The sequence below is a fragment of the Rhineura floridana genome, chromosome 3 (assembly GCF_030035675.1).
Source record: "Rhineura floridana isolate rRhiFlo1 chromosome 3, rRhiFlo1.hap2, whole genome shotgun sequence".
Lineage (NCBI taxonomy): Eukaryota > Metazoa > Chordata > Lepidosauria > Squamata > Rhineuridae > Rhineura > Rhineura floridana.
The window spans coordinates 59642886-59650757 of NC_084482.1; the positions used below are offsets into that span (position 1 = coordinate 59642886).

At 42.6% G+C, this 7872-nt stretch overlaps 1 protein-coding gene across 3 annotated transcripts in view; it reads left to right on the forward strand.

The window, feature by feature from the left end:
* Positions 1-7872, forward strand: part of OTOP2 (otopetrin 2) — a 68369-nt gene that overhangs the window by 23988 nt on the left and 36509 nt on the right. The window lies entirely within an intron of this gene.

Consider the following 7872-nt stretch of genomic DNA (forward strand, 5'->3'; position numbering starts at 1 on the left):
ATGCTTCCCCCCTCACTGCGCACACGCAGACAGCTGAAAAGACAGGAGAGAAGGGGGGGAAGGCGGGCAGTACCTGAGGGGCAGTTAAGGAGGAGCGAAAGATTGCGCGCCCGTTTGGCCCCTTCTTAAAGAACAGGCGGGAAGAAGTCCCTTGCTCTGTCAACTTTCTCCCAATGCCGCAGGACCTGTATCCCTGTATTGATTCATGAGAAAACGCAGTCTTTGTTTGGACATTACCCTAATAAAACACGAATTAACTACAATCGTTGGTCTGGTTCCTGAGTCACATCCTGGGCCTGACAGAATGTGAGTTGGGAATGCTTTTGCAGGATCCTGTGAAATAAGCCCTTGGCCCAGGCCCATAGTAGAACATTTTGTGTTGGTGGGGCCGCGGCTGAACCTCACTTTTCCCGATCATAAACCAGTGCAAAGCAGATGCACTTGTAATAAGCTAATAAACACAGAGGGACACGTGTTTTAATTTAGTAAATGATAAATATGTAATACCTTATTAAGCACCTAAACAATTAGATGCCGTAGATTCAATAAAGAACTTCCAGGAACAAAGCCTTTCGCTGCAATGATGGCTAAATGCCAATACTGCAGGCAAAAGAGCTTAAGTAATTGGGGCTACTACCCCATACACCAGGAGCAGACAATGTGGTGCCCTCTAGATGTTGCCAGACTCCAACTCCCATCAGTCCTAGTTAGCAATGCCAGCGGTCACAAACGAGGGGAGCTGGAGTCCAACAATATCTGCAGGGGCATTGCATTGGCTACTATACTATACACACTTCCCTGGGAGTCAGTCCTGTTGAACTCAGTGGGAGTTACTTCTGAGTAGATATGCATAGGATTGCATTGTTTATGTTCCAGATCAGCAGCAACAACAAAAGTTACATCTGTCACAACAGAAGGTAATTGTCATGCATTAGGGAATTCCTTCCTTGGTGTTCTCCAAGCAGAGCAAACCAATCTATTGTACGTAGAAAGAAAGAGATGTCCTGATCAGACAAAATTACTTAATACTTTATTTGCAAGTTCCTAAAACACCACACATGACTGGCACTCATATTGCCCCTCTCCCCCCCCCAATCACACTGAAAGTGTTATCCAGGCTGGATATAGAAAGCATAATGGACTTGCAAGAGGTCACGCTTTTGCAGAATCATCACACAGATCAACCCTTGGTAGAGTCTAGATGTTACTAGTTATTTTTTCTCCAGCAGAGGGGGTAATTGCATCACTAATTTTAAAATTCATTACTGGGGAATGGTTTAAGACTGAGCAACGGAAGGTTAAACCCAGGACTGTATGTACTCAGAGGGTTGTTACAGTTACATCTGAGGGCTGTGCTAGTTGTCTAGTACATTGTTTTATGGTGTGGAAAGAGCAAGAGAGAGAACCACAAGATGACTGTAGTTGTGAGCGTTCGCTCACTGTATTTTGTATATGTTTACATAGAATTGTCACTGATTGTCATAGAATTGTCACTGTATACTGATTGCATTGCTTCATGGTCAGTTGGTTCCACTGTTTACTATGCTTTTCTCTTCTCTGTACCCTTATATATCATAGCTTACTGTTTATTTCCTGAGTGGAAAGCCCAGTTCATGTTAAAATTGTGATGGCAGAACCATCACAAGTTTACATTTTGAGGCACATTGATCTGTCTTGTCGTACTTGTACCAATAAATGTTGTGATTCTTGCCCAACATATACACTTAAAATTTCTGGGAATATGCTCAGCCACAACCATGGTGTGCTTGGCCCCACCCCAGATGCTTATCCGTCTACAAAAGAATAAGAGAAGAGAAGCTGGACAACAAACCAAACTTTGGAGAAATAAGCCATGGTTTGTTTGGTCACATATGGGACAACTCATGGTTTATTAAACAAACCATGGATTAGCATTTATTGTCAGCGTGTCCACAAGACTATTTGCTGGACTGCCAATAGTGGGGTTGTAGTAGCTTCAACCTATAACCAGTCAGTGCTACAGCTTGAATAAACACAGCAACACAGCAACTTTCTGAGGCTTTGATTTGTTGCATTAATTCAAAACTGGAAGCATGGAAAAACAGAAGAAAGAGAAAGTCGGATTTGGATTTTTTGTTTCCATGCTGAATGCATGAATATTGCCATGCAGAGAACATGTGTCAAATACACCCATCTTTGTCAAGTGGACAGGCTAAGGGGTCTCCAAGAAGCTCAAATGATATTTTAGCATTGCAATTGCAACACCCTGTGAAGTAGCTTAGGTGAAAGATAGCAACTTCCCCAAGACCTTGTGTGATGTGATGTGGCCTAGCTGTCATTGTGCTATAAACATCAGTACACCTACCTGCGTAAGATCCCCCAGGGCAACGTCACACATATTTGAAGGGTACACAAGCACCCAAGAATTTTTAAATGCACACCAAAATATATACAGTTTGAATGTGACAAACACAGTTTGCAAATATGTGTACCATACAAGTCTACTTATAAGGGAATTGTGATTGGCTGCAGCTCCCTGTTGGGTATACACTCAATGGAAAACTCAGCTTTGCCTCTGTAAAAATTACGCATAGTGAGATATATAGCTGAACAATGATAAAACCTTCCTTCCCTTTAGCTGCTGTTGCTTCCAACTATATACGTTTACTGCAAAGGTAGGGAACTCCCATCCCCCATGAGCCAAGATTGACTACTACCTGTCAATCAGCTGACATCAGGAGATCCATTTTTGTCTAGCACTGAAACCCCAGATTAGCTGAATGTCAGGTCTTGCAAAGCACTTTGAACAGCACTATGCCAGCCTCGACTATCTGTAATTTTTACTGTATGCAACAAACCAAAATCGCTGGGTAAATTTACTCTAAAAGTGTATGTGAGAATCAGCACTAGAGAGGCTGCAACCACTGGAACCTGTTGATTTCCTCAACTACACTGTGCTCAATTTGTGACTGTATCCCAGAGCACCTATTGATCATCATGGTGGAGCCGCTATCTGGAATGAGTGACACAGTGGTCTCACTAGCTTTATTTATTTATTTAAATTTATATTCCGCCCTTTCTCCCAGTAGGAGCCCAGGGCGGCAAAGTAGCCAAACTAGCTTAGCAACTAAGTAGTACTGGAGACAGTGGGCCTCATTTTGGCCAAGAAATAGGACTTCTTGGGATCTGGCTATACTAAAATAGTGCCCTTGTTGTAGTCCCAAAAGGTCCAATGTGCCTTTTAAATAAATTTGCAGGAAGCGGAACCTCAGAACTGGAAGCAGCCTCGTCTTCTAAATGATTACCATGTGTTTAAGCTAGAGTCAAGAAAGACAGAATACAATGGGTACTTTTTATTAAAAGTATTGTAGTTGGACAGTGGCAGGAAATGCTATGCACATGGTCTAATAAATAAGCAGCAAACATCAAGGTCATTTTACAGGTAGGATATACATACATACATACAGGGAATACAAAACATACCAAGCATTCAAAGAAGGTAGAGATTTTATGTGCATGTACTTTGACTAAACTGACAGCCCAGTTCTATGCATATTTGCTCAGAGATCAGTCCCATAAGGTTCTATCCATGCCACAGCAGAATCGACTTCCCCTTGTGCAACAGGTCTTAACCTTCCTTTTTTCCTCCCAAAACTACAATACTTCACACACCCTCAAACTATTCTCTGGAGGGTTGGAGCAGATCTTGGGGTCACACAGGGGACAGCAGGAGGGAGAAAAGGAAGGTGAAGACCCGTTGTGCAAGAGAAAGTCAACTTGCAGAGCACTGGATTCCACCCACTATGTTCCATGGGGCTTACTCCCAAGTTCACATAAGATTGCAGCCTGAAACATATACAATGCAGAAACGACCAGGTGACAGAGAGACGGGTAAATTGGAAAAAGGGAAACAATTTCTCACCATGATCTCAAACCACAGAACACTTACTCCAAAAAAATGCCACTGAGTAAAACTAGCCTGAGAATTGCAACTAAGTTTGATTTGTTATTTTAATGGCTAACATACACAAAGTGGTTGGCTACACTGCAGTTTATTTGCCCACTGTTGGCATGTGCACCACATGCAACTGTGATCATCTACTTTTAACTGCTGCCAAATCATAATTGAGTCCTATGTGGCAATGGGCTATCCAGTGCTAAAAAGTCTACCCCATTTTGCCAGTGGGCTTTTCATCAATCTAATTGTTATGGCTTTGCTTGTTCTATTTCATATTTATTTAAAAGGCTGCAAAACACACACACACACAACTCTTTACAAAATGCATGAAAAAATCAGAGAGAAGTGCCATAGCATAGAACAGCCCATCCACTGACAAAAACAAGAACATTGTGGGAAAATACCTTGAAACAAAAAATTGGACCCAACAAAGTTGTTCTATTTACTGCCTTCGGCTCTCCAGAGCAGCCTTTCCCAACCGGTGTGCCTCCAGATGTTGTTGGACCACAACTCCCATCAGCCTCAGCCATTGGGAATGCTGGCTGAGGCTGATGGGAGTTGTGGTCCAACAACATCTGGAGGCACACTGGTTGGGAAAGGCTGCTCCAGAGGTTGCTGAACTACAAGTCCCATTAGCCTCAGCAAGCATGGCCAATGGCCAGGGATGATGGGAATTGTGATTCAGCAACCTTTGGAGGGACAAAGGTTATGGCTGCATTAGCGCAATGATTTCTTATTGTACAATAGAACTTCACCTTCCTCTCTTCTCCCCCTCCCTCAAATCTGCTCCAGAGGGTTGGGGGAATTCACAGATCATATGGGGAGGGTGCACAAGGGAAGAGAGGGAGGAGAAGATCTGCTGAGCAAGTCCTTGCACTAGCAGGATGACTTAGTTGGATAAAACCCAAAATATTTTTGTTCCCGTCAGAATGAGTGAAGGCAGCAGGAGAAAAGGCACGATGGGCATAAAAATATACTAATGCTACCCAGAAAGAGCAATCATGACGAATAAAACATGGGTTAAATGAAATGCCCACCTCTATATATTTTGTTGTTGTTGTCCTTAGTTGGGTATCATTTTATGGGGAACGTTTACTTCCACTCTAAGCCATTCAATCAGAACTGTGCAAAGAAGTTTTGAATAATGCCTACACTGATGCCCGGGTATTCTCACATCAGGTGATGCTGGTGAGCTCCTGGTTAAGCTTTGCTTTGAATAATGGTGGTTTAATAATGTGTTAGCCCCTAACAAAAGTTACAATATTGGTAGGATTCCACTGACATTGTAGATCTTGGTAGTCAGTAAGCACAGAACCATGACGTTTTGGTTCAAATATAGCTCCTGGCTCATGAGTGGGTGAAAGGAATGCAAGAGTCAGGTGACCATATTGCAGTTAAGGGCTCCTACACTTCTGCTGTTAGTATAGGACAGGCATGGGACACCTGTGGCCCTCCAGATGTTATTGATCTCCATGTCCCATCAGCCCCAGACAGCATGGCCAATGGCCAAGGATGATGGGAATCATGTCCAACAGCATCTGAAGGGTCACAGGTTCCCCAGCCTTGGTACAGGAGATGGAATTTTGGCAGGTGCTGCTTGTCATAGCACAGTGTTGCAACAGCAGTGAGAAAAAGCTGCACTTGATTGAAGTGCACTGCAATTAAAAGGGCAAGAACCCAGGCCTCTCTTGCTTCTGGGTATTAGGCTTGCACAAGAGCATGGAGATTGCTCTTGTGAAACTGCCATCCATAACAGAGTCTGCACAGGAGACGTTCCTAGTGGATTGCATCTTGGGATCAAAATGTAAAATCTTGGCAACTCAAAGGCAAAAACAATCACACTCAAGATGGATGCATTCTCCCACTTGAAGTCTTATGCTTTTAAAAACCTCTTTCACACTTTTAGGACCCATCAATACCTAGCCTCAAAATCAACATTTTCCATATTAGGTTGATGGCCTCAGGATCCATATATGTCCTATTTGTGCTCGGATTTATTGTTTAAAACCCGAATTTTCAGACGTCATGTGTGCATTTTATTTTTTTCTCTATTTTGCTTTCCCTGTTTGTCACGCCTCTAAGTCCACCCCTTTAAGGTGATTGGTCTTTAAAGGTCCTTTGCTGTTCACGTATGTTTTGGTTCTGGCAATCCTTGGAAGAGTGCAAAAACATATCTGATTAAAGGGTCCGACACATGAGGGAGGGTCTGCAAGAATGATAGGAGGAGGACTGAGAGCCTGCTCAGAAATCGGAGCAGCAGATAGTTTCCATCCTGTTCTAACAATGGGCTGCAGAAAATGGTTACCTGCAAAGAAGGGAAAGGAGGCCCTAGAAAGAAAGGCGTTTCAGACCAGAACTTAATTGATCCGTTGTTAAAGGCATCAGAACATAAACAGGAAATGGATGTGCAAAATGGCAAATTTAACAGTCTCCCCCCCAAAGTGCAAGCAAAATAAACCTTCTTAAGCCTTGAAAATCCGCAAGTCATTTTATATCAAAATGTGCGTTTGTAAATAATTGATTTTTCAGTTGAGCGCGAACATTCAAGCAAAAACAAAAAACAGTTTTTTACTCAAAAATCCCTTCCAGGGTCTGTTACATAGAGCACTTAAGTACATAGTACTTAAAAGTTATTAATACAATATAAACCTTTGCAGTGAAGGAAAGAGGTGCCCAGGTTCAATGCTAGAAGCACAAATGAGCTGTAAGGAAGGAGGAGGAGGTGTGGACAGATGGTGGGACCAATCCCTGTGATCAACCCATAATGCAAAAAAAATGGAGCAAGTTGACCTCACTACAGATGTTGCAGTGGTTAATAATTGGGATAGCAATAATATTTGATTTATAGCAGGGTAGAGGAAACACAGATTTAAGTATAAGAAAGTCCAAAATGGCGCTGGTGAATTAATGGAAACACAAGGGGCTTAGATTGCAGATAGAAAAGAGGTATAGACGGGCCCTTAGACAGCTGGGGATTAGCAAAGTTCCTATAATAATTGCATCTAGTCATTCATGTGTGTAGAGAGAATTATTATTATTATTATCATCATCATCATCAATTATCTGAAGAAGCCCACAATGTGTGAAGTAAGAATAAAACTAGATAGGACAGCAGATTCTCAACTTCAGATGTAATCAGCAGATGTAAACTTGGCTGGGGGTTATTATTATTATTATTATTATTATTATGGCCTGTGTAGGAGAAAAGTAGCTGGAATGGGGTGGGAGATGGGGGCAGGGAGGGAAGAAAGTGCAGGGAAAAGAAGTAAGCAGACAAAGGATTAAGCCACCCCATCCACAGCCCTCTACTCTTCCACATATCAAGGCCTTCCATGACTCCACTTGACAGCTGTTTGGTGGCAAGCTGCATTTGAAGACACGGGTTTGCCAAGTTCTACCCTCGGAATGATTTGAAATGCTATTGTTCTAACTCTGTCTCTCTGTCTTAGAGGAATGAGTCATAAGAGTAGTGGATTGATAAAGCTAGTCTGCTACTTGACATAAGAGTGATGTAGCTACTGGCATTGCTGCATCAGTTGGACTGATACTTTTATGTCAACACCCATTTCCATTATTACTCCTGCTGAAGAACTGTAGCAGCTGCAGGAGTGACAAACCTGTGCCCCCCCAGATGTTGCTGAACTACAATTCTCATTAGCCCCAGCAAGCATGGCTAAAGGGATGGTGGGAGATGTAGTTTAGCAACAGGAAGGGCCAAATTATAGTTTCCTCAACTGTGGCTTCAAGGGAATTGGCTTTCCAGGAAATTGGCTTTTGAGGAACTTGCCTGTTTTTGTAATCAATCCACCTCTGCACATGTTGCTATCTATGTTCTGAACTTCACATTGTGCAAGTACAACCATCTTGGCAAACCTCAATCCTTGAATGGATTGGCTCAATCCTGCATTCCCTAACCTCGTGCCCTCTAGATGGTA